Below are 16,803 nucleotides of genomic sequence, written 5' to 3' on the forward strand. Positions count from 1 at the left end.
GAGAGAGAGAGAGAGAGAGAGAGAGAGAGAGAGAGAGAGAGAGACTGAGACTCTTAGGTAAGCAGAGAGCCTAGAAACTCATTTACAGTCTTCCTTCCTGCTGTCTTCTATAGGAGCTATCTGTCACTGCCTTTGTGACTCTTGTTTCCGGGGAACTTCAAAGTGGGCACCCTCTTTCCTAAACTTAAGGCTGAGGGGTGGACAAATTCCTGATAAGCAATTTAATGTTTGACTGGCTGTCACACCAGGAGGTCTGATTTGGGGCACTTAAGTTGTGTTCCTAGGGACCTCCTGATTGCAATTACCACTAGATGTCCCCCTTCTCCTCAACCTAAACCTCAAAGGAGCCTCTACCTCATACTCCTGCCACAGCAGGGCAGGTGGTCACCGGGGGTGGGCAGAAGTCTCCCTCAGGCAGTAAGCACTTTGACTATTACCCACCAGCATGAACAGCCTTGAAGAAGTCCCCCAGCATCTTGCACTTCTGAAGCATAAATGTTTTCCTTGGTCCTGCCCCATTATCAAGTCCGTCATTTCATGGGGGGCAGTATATACTGAACCCAGAAAAGCTTTTCATACGAACTCTTTTTTTCTTCCTTAACTCTCTTCTTCTTCCCTCATTGAAATGAAGGGTCTCTAGAGCCAACCAAATCCTGGAGAGAAGTCTTTGGACCTTCAGTTTTTACTCAGTAGCTTCTTGGACTATGGCCTGCACAACATATAAAGAAGTCAGATCAATATTATAACAGATCATAGATTAGCCTGAGATCAATCACTTCCCATGTTGGCAGAAGGCACAGACAAGTCAGCCATCATTTCATACTGAGAGACCCATCCGAGCTTCTCATCAACACAGCATTTCTCTACCTGTGACCTCGATTTTCCTTATCCATTTCTGAGGTGCATGCTAACTTCACTGCTCCTTTCCTGTTAGGCTATGAATGGTGATGCCCAAAACTTCTGATGGTAATTTCCCAGTATTAATATATCCACAGTCTGATAAACTACAAGTCCATGTATAGGTACCAAGGGGGAAGGCGGATACAACTAACTTTTCCCAACAAAGGCAGTATGGAACCTTAAACTAGCCAAGGCAGGGCAAACTCAAATCTCATTGGCTGAAATACCTTTTATGCATGAAATTTTGTAGCCAAAGTTCTGTGTCTACCCAAGAATGTTCCAAGAATGTAACACTATCACAATTACCAAATTTAAAAGATAAAGAAGACAGGAATGATGGAAGAGACATATTTCCAAGTCCTGAAATGAAATACTCAGAAAGCCACATAGGGAGAAGATGTAAACATGGTTCCTTAAGGCACCTCTGAGTATGAGTTTCGCTGTCTCCTCCAGCTTCAGCAGACCATGAAAAGAAAGAGAGAACATTGTGTATCTCTTGGATCTTAGAGGGACCAAGGGGGCTTATTTTGTCTGAAGGTGCAAAAGAAATTAAAGAAAGGATCCAGAGGTGATGTGAGAGTAGCCCAACATGAAGAATTGGGCTGAAAGCTTCTCTGTGGGTTAAAAGAGGGCTGCAGACCTTCCAGGTTGGTGGTGAAATCCGGTAATGGTTGGGTTGGCTTGACTCACCTCACTGAAGCTAAAATGGAGCACGAGGCTTTGGAGAGAAAAACAATTATATATATATACTATATATATATATATATATATATACACACACACACACACACATATATATATATATAGTAATTTAAGAAATGCAAGTAGTACATTTCTTTGAGCTCACAGAGGTTTGCATCAAAAGGACTCACTGAGTCCTCAGCAGAAATTGTTTAAAGAAAACGAGTTATAATAACATCAGATTTTAACGTGTCTTAACACCTTTTAAGGTGTTCTTAAAGATAGTGCCCTTGTTTCTGTTCTATTGCTATGCTGAAACGCCATGACCGAACCAACATTTAAAAGAAAGCATTTAATTGAGGGCTTGCTTAGTCTCAGAGAGTTAGTTCATGACCACTGTGGCAGAGAGGTGGGAGGCAGGCGCGCAGACATGGCGCTGGGACAGTAGCTGAGAGCTCACATCTAATCTGCAAGTTACAGGCAGGAAGGGAGTGGATTTGGGCATGGTGTGAGCTTTTGAAACCTCAAAGCCTACCCTAGTGACAAACTTTCTTCAGCAAGGTCACACCTACTCTAATAAGGCCACACCTCCCAGTCCTCCTAAACAGTTCCACTAGCTGGGGACCAATCATTCAAACAAACAAGCCTGTTGGAGCCATTCTCATTCAAACCACCAGATACCCACGTATTCTCTGTACCTTGATCAGGTATGCTCTAGCCAAAATCTCATCCAAGAATAGGGAGGTGGGCATAAAATCCCACTCCTAGCTGAGGAGTTATCAGCAGTTAATAGATGCTGGGAGAGGGAGAGTCAGTTTTCTTTAAAAGCATGGCTCTAGCCGATACTAGACCATGCTCCTGAGAATAACCACACACCCAAGACTATATGAGCAATACGAACGAGAATCGATGAGTTAAAAAAAAAAAAAAAACAAGCAAGCAAAAAGCAAGGACACAAAGTTGGTTGGGTAGGGAAGAGAGTAAGGGATCTGGGAGAAGTCCAGGGCTAGAAGAGAATAGGATCAAAATACATTGTATATAACGTCTCAAAGAATTACAGAAAAGAAAAATGGGGGCATCAAATAAAACTAACTAGGAAGAACATTTTAAACTTCAGCGTTCCTAGTGAAATAGAATACATAACGCAGAAACTCAGACCCTCTCCCAAGGAAACAATGCACAGTCAAAATGGGAGACCTCATTCTGCTTTTCTCAATAAGACTGCAGGGATTCTAAGACAGTCAACCTGCTCAGTCTAACAAAGATGCAAGTAGCTCTCCCGGGTCATGTGACTCCACTGGGAGAATGGATCCCAATACAGAGAGTCATGATTTCTGAAGTCCAGAATAAAGTTGATATGCCAATGGTCCTGACAATCCTTCTTTATTAACGCATAAATAACTAGGCTGAAGACAACCGAGGCATGTCTTAAGGTTGCTTAAGAAAAAAATGTTATTGTTCAAAACTACACAGTCAGCGGAAAACATTCATGAAAGAGGAAAGATGAAACATGTGTCACACATCCAAATTGTCACAAAGTATAACTTCATGGGCTGGTGGGGGTAAATCATTTAGGGGAACCAAAAAAAAAAAAAATCCTGTCTAAAGAGGCAACCGAAGGAGAAGATGAGATTTGGGATTTTTAAAGGAACACCCTGCCAACGTCACCGACTGGCAGAGAAGTTATCTCAGAGCTCGCTGGCGTATGTGAGCAAAGATCTCAGTGTGAAATTAAACTGGGAAATAAGGATCAGGGAAGAAATAGGCAAGTTATTTTAATGAATGAAGAACACTGGGGAAGGGGGTGGAAAGGAAGTCAATTGGTGAATTGGTAGCAAATTACGGAATTTGAGACAGGGAAACACATGGATTTACATGGACAGATGTTGAAATGTTTCTGAAAGCCATCTCTTTAAATACACAAAACTTCAAAGTAACTGGACAAATAATTTCAAGATGGCAAATTAGAAGGAAGAAAGGGAGTCACACATGCCTAATAAAGAGAAACAAAGAATCAACTGAGTAACCATCGCATGCACAGCCCTGGGGAGTGATGGGTAAAAGAAAACAAGTTTCTTCTGTTTGTAAGACACATTCCCCAAGGAACAAGAAATTAAAAGTGGGCGAACGAGTGAGAAGGGGCCCCAGAAGTGCTGATGTTTAAGCCAGTGCAAACTCAAACAAATAAGGGGGAAAAGGTTGAATAAGGGCATATTCTATCAATCACAGAATCTAAGAAAAAATCCATACAGTCATAAATAAGTTGCTTCAAATTAAAAATAAAAAGGCCACCATCAACCTATAGAAATAGACAAAGGCTATAAGAAGAAAAGACAATGGACAATGTCTGAAAGAAAAAAAATCACCAGTGTCATCAAAAGAAACTAAAAGTAAAAGTGAGAAATAAATATATGCCAATTTGGCAACAAAGAATTGCTGTACTATGGAAGGGGAAGTACTGACTTTCTCAGAACTGGAAATTTCTGAAGGACAGCCAAAGATAGGAAGACTTGAACGCAGGGACTGAGCTGGCAGTTCACTTCCTGACTCTCACCTGAGCGAAGCTGTTATGAGGATAGGTGACTCGAGCCTGGAGAGCTGGCTCAGTGCTTAAGAGCACACACTGCTCTTCCAGAGGACCAGGCTTCTCTTCCCAGAACCCACAAAGGCAGCTAGCTCCCAGCTTCTTCCAACTGCAGCTTCAGGGAGACCCAACACTGTGCTCCCAGGGCTGATTTGAACATTAGCGTGTCACTTCGGCTTTGATATACTGCTATAAACTAATACAGTAAGCCAGAGTTGTACTCTGTGACTGATATTTCCCCCAAACTGATAACTGCTCATTATTGGCACACATGCTTCTGTGTGGATAAAGAAACCAGAGAATGTCAGACAATGAGGAAAAAGGAGGAACTGCTGTCACAGGCGGATGCTGAGAATCTCCACATGAAGGAAGATCCTGAGTAGCGGAATCTGATGTTATTGCTGGCCAACATTTTCTTTCTGTTTTTAATTATCCCTTAATTTTTATTTACATAATTATAATTTCTTCTGGATGTTGATTGTTGCCACGTGGAGTCCTGCTCTGATGCCCTGTAGTCCAGACATTGTGATGTGATCTAAAACAGGTCTCAGTGGATTCTAGTTCTTGATCAAAAATTATGTGAATTCACTCATTTCAGCTGAGGCCAGATTATTTCTGTTAGAAGGAAATTCCTGTAATTCCTACTCTCTAGTTCAGTGCCTGTCGATTCTCAAGCCAAATTTCTTAATAATCTGATTAATTCTGGAAAAAAAAAACCTTAAATTTCTTTTTAATTAACTTTTCATTTAACTTAGCCAAGGTAAAATTTTACTACTTCAAAACAACAAAAAAATAAAAACCCTAACTGATGTTCCAAGATGACAAATTACAAATTTTGCTTAAATATTTTTTATTTTTTTAATTATGGGGGTCACATAAGTGCAGTTCCAGCAGAGGCCAAAAGAAGATATCAACTCCCCTAGAGCTTGACTTTCAGAGGTTTGGGGCACCCCAGGTAGGTGCTGGGAATTGAACTCTGGTCTTTTGGAAGAGCAGTATATGGTCTTAACCACTGAGCCAGCTCTTCCATCTTTTGTTTCTGATTTTGTTTTATATTTTAAGGATGCCTAAGATGATTATTAATCATAAACAAATGTATAAAAGAATGTTTGTCTAATATTAATAAGCAAAAATATAATAAAAGAAATATTCTATTCATGTTTCCTTTAAAATCTAATATATTTTAATTAATATATTATATCACTTCTCCTTTTTTCTTTCCTCCCTCCAACCCTTTCCATGTCATCTCCGCTCTCAATTTTTTGATCATTTTTCTTTCTTTTATTATATTGTTCCATGTTCACAAGTATATATATATATGTGTATGTATATATATATATATGTGTGTGTGTGTGTGTGTGTGTGTGTGTGTGTGTGTGTGGTTTCAGAGCTAATCCTTCTACCTTGGACAGCCAATGCAGGGGCTCATCCCTGAGAGAAGATGATTCTTCCTCTCCCAGCAGTCATTCGTTGCCTGTAGTTCTTTGTCTAGAGCTAGCACTTTATGGGATTTTCCTCCATCAACATTAGCATTCTCTTGCCATTGCCATTATTCTGATTATGGTTTATGCTACCTTTTCTAAGAGGCAACCACACAGCAGATATTCTGGGATTCTGGCTCTGATAACCTTTCCACCTCCTCTTCTGAGATGTTCCCAGAGCTATAGGAGCTGTGCTGCAGAAATATCCCTTTGGGCTGGACTCCCTGATGTCCATTGATCTCTGCTTGGTGTCCAGCTGTGCTTTTCTGTTGATGGTCTCCATATGTTGTAAAGGGAAGATTCTTTGATGAGGGGTGGTAACTATACTTCTTATCTGTGTTATATGGATAAGATTTAGACTATAGTTAGGAATTAGGCTGGTCTAAGCAAAGTGGCAATATCAACTACTCTTCTAAGGTCCGTGGGCTCAAGTAGGTTTCTAGTAACAGGCAAAAATTCCTGCCTGTCAAGTGGGTCCTAAGTCCAATTAGACAGCTGCTATCGGGTGCTACCAGCATGTGAGTGTCATTGTTATATCTTTGTCTAGCCATGCTGGTCATTGTCGTAGTTCATAGGTGTCACAGCTGGGTAGGACTATTAATTGCTTCCTTCCTTTGGTAGCTGGTAATAAAATATAAAGCACATAGATTTAACATATGAATGGCTAGGAGCAACGCTAAAAATGCTACAATGTAACTGGAAGACTTAAAGGTTGTAAAGACAAAAATACACTAAGTATCTGAATGTTAAGCCACTTTAAATTATTTCTCTACAGATTCTGACTCATAGATTCCTCTTTCAACTCCTTTCTACCCACAAATGTTAGGCTTCCTCCAAGTGTGTCCTCAGTTTTCCCCATCCTGTCCATTCACAATGCCTTCTTGAGCAATGGGAAACACACCCATGTTTCTCGAGTCATCTGTTTGCCAGTGAATTGCTGGTCATCTTCTCTGACACTGTTCTAAGCAAGATCAATGTCCTATTATAAGATGTTCTTGCCTTTCTTAAATAGGCAGAGACTATCTAAGTCCACAGCTAAACTTCTGTCCTTCCCCTACTCTTCCCCCAAATCTGTTTTTCTATGAAAGTTCCCTCTGAGTAAGTGACCCCAGAAGAAACCAGAAGAAAGTGTTTGCCGTCCCAACTCATTTTCCTAGTTACCCACAGCCTGCCCACCACTGTTTGGTTTCATCTTATCTCTTGTATCTAAAATGTGCTCACACTGTTTCATCAACCTCCTCAGTCCCATCGTTCACCACGCTAACTTTACTTCCCCCTGCAGTCACATCAGTGGCATTCTGTTGTTCCCCCTTATCCATCCACACCCCCATTTACGCCATGCCACAGTCAGCAGTCTTTAAAACTGCGTGTCTCATCATTTCCTTCCCAGTCTTGAAACCCTTCAGCAGCTCATTCCTTAGAATAAGAAGAAAGTTCTTTAGCATAAATTACAGGGTTTGTCTTGATGCAGTTCCTGACAATTATCCCAAATGCTTTTCATGTTCCATATATATAATCCTGTAGGTCTTTAAGTGGAGGCCTTTAATCTTACACGTGACATTTCATCAGCTTTCCTGCACCACCAAGTTTACCTGGATCATTCCTACTTAGTCTTCAGCTCCAGAGTTTAAACTTTCTTTCTCAGAAAAGTCTTATTTACAACACAAACTCATTCTTGCAAAACTGCCCCACATAGCACTTCCTCTTCTCATGGCTATCTTCCATAAGCTCTGTAATGAAGGCACTAAATTGTGTTTACTGGTCTTTGTCAAATATGTGCCATGTGCTCAAAAATTCTCCTCCAGGAGCCACAAAACTTGAATAGAGAGATTTAGACAAAAGAAAGTGTAAATTTATTTTTGAAGTGAGAGTAAAGACAAATATGATCTAATGAACATACATGTAGAAAGGTACCCAACTATGGCCAATAGAAGGTAGAAGAAGAAGAAGAAGAAGAAGAAGAAGAAGAAGAAGAAGAAGAAGAAGAAGAAGAAGAAGAAGAAGAAGAAGAAGAGGAGGAGGAGAGAGGTGCCTGTTGTTGAGGCCCAGTTAAATTTCTTTAAATTCTTTTTGCAGTCTTTAGAAATATTTGAATATTTGTAGGTCAGGCAGTGGTGGTTCATGCCTGTAATTCCAGCACTTGGGAGGCAGAGGCAGGCAGATTTCTGAGTTCTAAGCCATCCTGGTCTACAGAGTGAGTTCTAGGACAGCCAGGGCTACACAGAGAAACCATGCCTCAAAAAACAAACAAACAAAACAAAAAACAAAAAACAAAACAAAACAAACAACAAACAACAAAAAAGATGCATAAAAAATAAAAGAAATATTTGTTTGTTTTTATGTTTATGAATGTTTTTGTCTGCGTGTATGTGTGTACCATGTTTGTGCAGTGCCAAAAGAGGATGATGGATTTTCTAGAACTGAAGTTAAAGATAGGTGTGAGCTACCATGTGGGTGCTGGGAACCGAACCTGGGTCCTCTGCAGAGTAGCAAGTTCTCTTAACAACTGGGCCATCTGTACAGCCCCCAAGAGAGATTCCTTGAAGCCCATGGCAGTTTTCTCTCTACTTTATCCTACTGCAGAGGTCTAGACCATGACCTGTGACCTGCCTATATTGTACAATGAGTAACAATCAAGGACAGCTCAGCAGAGAAGTGCTGTAAGAAAAAAATAAAAACAAACCTGTGATGAATGAAAGACAGATGAAGGTTCACCAGAGTAGGGATGCCAGGAAGCTGTGGATGATGTCCATAGCCGGATGATAGATTCAGAGGCTCAAAGATGCAACCAGACAACAAACATAGTGATACATGAACTGCTGGTGCTCAGAAGTGGGGAGTGAAAACTTAGAACGTCACAGATGAAGATCAGACTGACAACAGAATAAAGGTCCCTACGTCAGCTAAGCAGGGGAAGATGCCACATGGATGGCTCGTCCTTTTTTTAAAGAGCAGTTTCAGATTCATAGGAAAATTGAGAGCAAGAATGAAAAGTTCTCAGCCTCAGAACCTCTCCACATGCCTGAACTCCACACTACTGACAGAGGGTACTTAAGTGGGCATCTTTCTTACAATCAGTGAACCAGCAATGGTGCACTGTTACAGCTCCCTTCTGGGTGCTGCACATGCTATGGCTTTGGGCAAGTGCATCCAACATTCAGAAGCCATCATATAGAATAGGTTCATTGAATCGTGGTAGGTGAGACTTGCTGAAAGCTGAGATTCCCTGCAGCAGCCCAGCCTATTCTCCTCACTAGCTTCCCTGTTCCATCAGTGTGCCCTTCCCTCCTCTCTGGTCCTTAGTGAACGCTGATCATCTTACTCCTTCCCACTTTTGTATTTCCAGAATATGTCATGGTTAGAATTCTGCAGTATGCAACTTTTTCAGCTTCTCTTATTTAGGAATATGCTGCTGAGGTTTCTCAGTGTGTCTTCATGGATAGGCGGCTCATGTCTCTTGAATGCTAAATAGCATTCCTAGGTCAAGCTGTGCCATGGTTTGTTTATACATTCACCTGCTGAAGATCATATTAGCTGCTTCTAAGTGTTGGCAGCTACAAATGAAACTGCTGCAAGCATTTGTGTGTAGACCTTTCTGTGGAAATAACATTTTAAGTCATTTAGGTTAATAACAAGGGTCATGACAATTGCATCATGTTTAGAGTATGTTTATACTTTTATAAGGATTTGCCAAACTGTCTTCTAAAAGTGACTACACCATTGTGTGTCTCTGTCATCAGTGAATGAAAGTTTTCATTGTTCCATATCATCACCAGTATTTGGTGTTATCAGTAGTTTGGATTTTTGCTGCTGTCTGTTATTTCTGCGATAGTCTTAATTATTGACTTCATATAATCTAGAATCACCAGGAAAGAGATTTAAATAGATGATTATCTAGGTCATGTTGGCTATGGGTATATCATATGTGGGGAGGGAGGTTGTCTTCATACTAATCTTAATTGATATGGGATGACTCAGCCCAGTATGGGTGGCACCATTCCCTAGGCTTTGGCCTTGTACTCTATAAGAGTGATACAATAAGTTGAGCTTCAACATAAATGCATTCGCTTTTCTGCTCTTGACTGTGTGTGATGTGACTAGCTGTTTTATGTTCCTGCTGCCTTGACTTCCTTATGATGGAGGTAACCTAAGAGTGTTAGCTAAAACAAACCCATTCTTTTTAAAATTGTCAGAATATATTAATCATTGCAATAGAAAAGAAACCAAAATGACAGTTATAATAACCAGCTACAGAAAGACTTTTCTTTATCAATTCCTTTAGATTTTCTATATGGGAGACTATACCATATACAGATAAATATTGTTTTAATTCTAATTTTATGGTCTTTTTACACTTTTCATATTGCATTAGCTAAGACTTCTATAATATTGATAAGGAGTGACGAGGGGGTATATTTTTGCCTTTTTCCAGATCTTAAGGGAAAAGCTTCTAGCTTTTCATCAGAAAGTGCCTTATTAGTAAGAAGAGCAGGCTAGACTTCTCTGTGTTACCTTCTGCTGCATTGAATATCCATCTTAAGGTCTTGTCTCACTGAATGTGACTCAATTTTATGAAACAATGACTTTGATCTAAGTTAATCCATTTTTAAGAGTAAGTGTCAAGAAAGAATGACTCTTTTTTTGGTTTGTTTGTTTGGTTTTTGTTTTGTTTTGTTTTTTTCGAGACAGGGTTTCTCTGTGTAGCCCTGGCTGTCCTGGAACTCACTTTGTAGACTAGGCTGGCCTCGAACTCAGAAATCTGCCTGCCTCTGCCTCCCAAGTGCTGGGATTAAAGGTGTGCACCACCACTGCCCGGCAAGAAAGAAGGACTCTGACCTGTTTACCCAAGTAAGCAATCTTATCTGCCTGGACACAAGAAGGAATTAACTGATGATTAGTTTATGATAATAAATAGCACTTGGAAAGTGTACCCAATCATATAAGAAACAGCAGACCTATGAGTATTAATCATATCAGTAAGAATCCCTCATTCTGACTATAATATAAGGGTTACTACAGGATCAAAAATATTACAGACTCTCTGAGAGCTCCCCAATCACTCATCACAAACACCATCCAGGAAAATTGGCAGAATAGAGGGGGAAACTGATCCTATTCCCCTGTACCAGCACAAACACCAGTATCATCTGCCTGTGACAGTCAGCCCTCTTCAGATGGCCTGCCATATGGATCTAGCAGCTCTGTGCCTCCACAACTTTGTGCCTGTGGCATTTAGGGCTTCTCATCTGGCCCACTATACACCCTTCCTCTGAAGACTCTTCCATATCAGTTCTCTGTCTGGACTTCAGGACAGCCTCTGTGAACTGCAACCTCATTTATACTTCCTTAACTATTCTATAATCTGTGTGCTTGTGTATTATGGTATGACCTGTAAGAAATGAAATGTAGAACTTTTGATTACCAATGGCCAGCTCTCAAGGGAAATTAGAAACACTTGGAAAATTGCAGCCAGAGAAATCAGTGTGATCTGAGAACTTATTGGGTATTCAATAAATTCTGACACTCTGGAAAGACACAAACATGTCCCTCTGTGTTTCAGACATAACAAGTTCCTAACAGTTACCTGTAAGTTTTGTTATAACTGTTGCTTATCATGCTGAGAAAACTCTTCCTAAGTTGTTGAGAGATGGCATGAATGAGTGATTTACGAATGAATGAATGCCACATTTGCATTCCCAGATTGCAGGCTATTTGTTCATTCTGTATAACTCAATTTTTATATACTTTGAACTCACTTTGTTAGTATTTTGTTGAAGATTTTTGCATCAGTGATCAAAAAATACTGTAGTTTTCTTTTTGTGTAAGATCTGATTTTGGTACAGAGTAATACTGGTCTTACAGGATGAATTAGGAAGTATTATCTCTCCTACTTGAGAGAGAGAGAGAGAGAGAGAATAGAGAATTGGTGCAGTTTTCTGTTTTTGGAAACCATGGGGGCATGATGTTTTCTATTTTAAAAGATCAGATTATTTGTTCAGTGTTTCTAACAGAAACATACCAGATCTTTTTATTTCTTCCTGTCTCAATTTTGCAAACTATCTCTTGAGAAATTAGACCATTGAAACTAGGTTCTCAAATCTGTGGGCAAAGTTGCTAACTATATTCTGTTACTACTCTTTTAACATCCATGTCGTCTGTAGTGATGGCTCCTTTTCCTTGTCTGATTAACTTCTACTTTACTCTTTTTAAAGCCTACTAAATATTCATCCATTTTGTTGATTCCCCTACACAAAGAACCAGCTTTTAGCTTAATTGATCCCCACTACACACACACACACACACACACACACACACACACACACACACACACACTAATGTCCTAGAATTAATTTTATTGATTTCTGCTCTAATTTTCATTATTCTTCTTTGGCTTGCTCTGTGTTTAGTTTGTTCTTATTTTTCCCAGTTTCTTAAGATGGAGTCTTAAAGGGTTGATGCGTAAAGATTCAATAAGCAAATTCACTGCTGTGAGTCTCTTTCCTTGCCCTGAACCCATTATCACACACTCACATTTGGGAAGGTTGTGGTTTTATTTAGTTTGAATTTTAAAATTCTATTAAGATATCTTTATGATTTTTTTGTTATTTGAAAATGTGTCTGTTTGTTACATAATGTGCAGCAGATTGTGGTTTGGCTTCCATCCTGTAGGGGAGATTTCTTTTTATTTTACTTAGCTCTGTGTCTCTATATGTATGTCTATGTAGCCTCCCTCTGGGCTATATGTAAGTATCTTGTAGATTCTATTACTTATTTCTATATATTTGTGAAAGGTCTTAAATACAATAACCTTTAGGAAATCAGTTTATCATCCTGAAATTATTGACACAGAAATACTCTGAGCTTCTCTTGTATGAAAATATTGTTGAAATATAAATGGAGTAACATGGATGCTAGGTGTTGGGAGGGTAAGGGAGAGGGGTGTGGCTATGACATGCACCAAGAGTGGTTTTGAGCTGAGGGAACTTGTCTTTCTTTGGTTTATATCTATGTCCACATTCTGATTATAATGTTATGTAAGGGGTGGTTCTCATGCTAAGTACCCTCCTATAAACAAATTATAGAGAATTGAACTTCGTTGCTTGCTAATTGCTCGTTAATTGCTAGCGAATTGGTCCAATTGGTTCTTGATCTGTCATTAAAGAAAGCCATGGGCCAAATGCTGAGTGGAAAGGACAGGAAGGACTTCCAGGTCCCTGGGGGCAAAGAGGCAGATGCAAGGTAGGAGCTAGAGTTTGCCTTGCTTTGAAGAGAGGAGAACTGGGCAACTGTAATGGAGTAGCCACACAGGCTCCCACAGGTGGGTGGTCAGGGGAGTTTAGCAACTGAAGTTTAGGGCAGGTGGGAGAGACTGAGATAAGAAACTGATAAAGGCATGCTATTCTAGGCAGGAGATAGTAGTGCCCAGCAATTGTGTCCTAAGGCAAGTTGAAAAGGGACAACTGTCTGTGTCTTTTATCTGAGGATTCAAGTGAAGCCAGGTGGGGGCTGGTAGCACAGCCACTTTCCCCGAGTAAAGGAAGCAGAGAGTAAAACTACATGCAATAATGTTATCTTATGGTTTCGAAAGCCAGCAGCATTTGAAGACGCTAGGTAGAGGGCACAGGGAATCTTTTCATATGCATTTTTCTCTCTCATCTTCCTTCCTTCTTTCCTTCCTTCCTTCCTTCCTTCCTTCCTTCCTTCCTTCCTTCCTTCCTTCCTNTTCCTTCCTTCCTTCCTTCCTTCCTTCCTTCCTTCCTTCCTTCCTTCCTTCCTTCCTTTCTTCCTCCCTCCCTCCCTCCCTCCCTTTATTCCTTTTGTCCAACCTTTTCTTTCTTCTGTTTTTGAGGAGAAAAGTTGAGGCAGTTTCCCACATAGCCAGGCTGGGCTTGAGTTCCTGTTAGTCCTGTCTCTGCTTTTCATAATGGGATTACAGGTATGTGCCCCCATGTCTGCCCTCATATTATTGCTAAACTGCACATCAATCTATAATCATTTAAAAAGAGAAATATCAATTAAGAAATTATAGTAACATTAACAATTACTGAATGTAATAGGAAGCTATGAATCTACACATGCTTGAGTAAACTAATATCTGGGAGAAGAAAGAACTTTTATTCCCTCCGGGAGACTTAGTAAGAAATTAATAGAATTAATTAAATTAACAGAACTTCTTGAGGCTTTTTGGTTGGAGATTTCCAAGCCTACTAATCATTAGAAAAACTCAACAATTTATGGAATTTGTAGCCATGAAATTATAAGTTCAGCAATACTAAGCCATTAGTAATGGTTTCATCCATAAAAATGGATGCTGAAATCAGAAACTAAAATTCAATGAAAAGGGAGCTGGGATTTGACTCAGCAAATAAAGTGCTTGCTGGCAAATATGAGGACCGGAGTTTGGATCTTCAGCACCCATACACAAGCTGGGCATGGTGTCCTGTGTCTGTAATGCTAGCATTGCGGGTAGTGATAGGTGGAGATGAGGGTAGAGAAAGGAGATAGATGATAGTTGGTGGCCAACTAGCCTAGCCAATCAGTGAGTTCTGGACCCAATCAATCTGAGTCCTGTCTCAAAAATGAAGGTTGAAGAAGACACCCACCATCAACCTCTGGCTTCCACATGCATGTGCACACATACAAGGCAGGAGCTCACAGAGTGAATATGCAAAATTTTTGATGAAAGACATGATGTTTACATGGTCTTGAAGTGCCTCTCTATACAATACTAGTTCTAAAGAGGAAAGTGAATTTTCTTTAGCGCAGGGAGGCCTGACAAACACCACCCCAATCCCATTGTCACAGCTAACACCACCACTGACAACTCAAGGAAGGAATCATGTGAATCTAACTCAACCTGGGGAAGTTTTGCAAAATGACCTATAATCTTCAGGTGCTAGACCATTGGGGGTCAAGAAGAGATGAAGAGGTTGTTCTAAATAGAAGACTCCAGTCAGTGGACAACTGAAAATAATAACATGGGGCTCTGAAGTTGATTCTTTTCCTTTGATAGACATCACTAGACAACTGGTGAAACTTGTATGTGGTCTGTGGATTAAATGGTAGGTTTTATGTACACATACAGTAGATAAACATTTTCAACAAAGTAGCTGAATACAGAATTAACTCACAAAAATTAGTAGCCCTCCTATAAACAAATTATAAATGGTCTTAAGAAAAAAATTGGGAAACAATAAATTTCACAATAGCCCAAATAGTATCAAATATCTTGGGGTACTCTACCAAGCAAGTGAAGACTTGTATGATTAAAAACTTCAAGACACTGAAGAAAGAATTTGGAGAAGATATCAGAAAATGGAGAGATTTTCCATTCTCATTGGTCAGTAGGATCACTATAGGAAAAATGGCCATCCTACTAAAAGCAATCTACAGACTCAATGCCATCTCCACCAAAATTTCAACACAGTTCTTCAGAGATCGTGAAAGTACAATTTTCAGCATCATATGGATACACAATAGACCTAGGATAACTAAAACAATCATCATCATCATCATCATCATCATTATTATTATTAATAAAAGTGCTGGTGGTATCACCATCCTGGATTTCAAGTTGTACTACAGAGCTATAGTAATCAAGATAGCATAGTATTGGCACAGAACCGGACATGTTGATCAATGGAATCAAACTGAAGATCGAGACAAATCCACACATCTGTGGACACATGATTTTTAATGAAAAAACAAGTCAGCAATATGCACTGAAAAAAAAAAAAAAGACAGCATCTTCAGCAAATGGATGTGAGTATGTAGAAGAATCGACATAGAGCCATTGTTATCTGGCACAAAGTCAACTCCAAGTGGATCAAATAAGCCAATATAAAACTAGACACACTGAAGCTGACAGAAGAGAAGGTTGGGATACCCTTGCCTGCACTGGCATGGAGACGACTTTCTAAACAGAACATCATTAGTGCAGGCACTAAGATCAATAATTAATAAATGGGACCTCATAAAGCTGAGTGGCTTCTCCATCCCCAAACAATGCAGAATGTTGCCAAAACTACATAGGTTGTTCTCTACAAACACCTGTAGGCTCTATTGCTGAGGACAACACCTACAATACTTGCTGAATATGGAGAAGCTGAGCTGTGCCTACAGTGAGCCTTCACCCTTATGTTCTAGCATAACCCCAACTCATCCACAAACTCAATGGCCTGCAATATATGCTAGTTCAACAGTGGCACAAAGCTTGTGAGAGTGACCAACTAATTTCTGATTTGACTTAAGGCCCACTCAAGTGAGATGGAGCCCATTATGTGACACTGGGTGACCAAAACCCTGAGACTAGGTAGGCCAAGGACCTGGGGTAAAAACCAAATACTTTTGTTAAAAACAAACAAACAAACAAACAAACAACAGTAAAATTACTGCTAACAACATCTGTTCTACTCATAGACAGCACCTTGCTCAGCCATCATCAGAGAAACATCTGCCTGCAGCAGATAGGAAGAAATACAGTGATCCACAGCCAGGCAGCGTGCAATGGGAGAGACCGTGGAACACTCATCCCTAAGTGGGATATATCCATTAAATCCCTTCCCTCGGGGATTAGGAAACCCTACAGAATAGAAGATGGAAAAAGTATAAGAACCAGGGGGGGATGGAGGACACCCCCCCCAAAGAAACAAGGCTCTCTAAATCAATGTGACCAACTCTCTCATGAATCCACAGAGACAGAGGCAGCATGCACAGGGCCTGCATGGGTCTGCTCCAGGTCCTTTTCATATATATTGTGGCTTCCAGTTTAGTGTTTTTGTGGGATTCTTGAGCATGTAAACAAGTAGATCTCTGTTTTTTGTAGGATCTTTTCCTTTTGTTTTTGCCCAATTCTGATGTACTAGTTTTTGTTTTATCTTATTACATACATTTTATTCAAAATAAATAAATAAATAAACAAACAAGTAAATAAATAAATAATAAAAAAACATCTCTCGAAAATACCTTGCTCTAGTACTCATTCTGTTGAGGTACCATGTCTTGCATGAATCTTGTGCAATGAAGAACCAGTATCCGAGTTAGAGGAACAGTTGTTGGGTTGCCTCAGACTGTCAAAGAAGGTCAGAGAGAGAAGACATCACAGCACAAGCCAGAAGCTTCTCGAAAACAGAAAAAAAAAAAAAAAAAAAAAAAAAA

This window comes from Mus pahari, chromosome 6, assembly GCF_900095145.1.
Source record: "Mus pahari chromosome 6, PAHARI_EIJ_v1.1, whole genome shotgun sequence".
Classification (NCBI taxonomy): domain Eukaryota; kingdom Metazoa; phylum Chordata; class Mammalia; order Rodentia; family Muridae; genus Mus; species Mus pahari.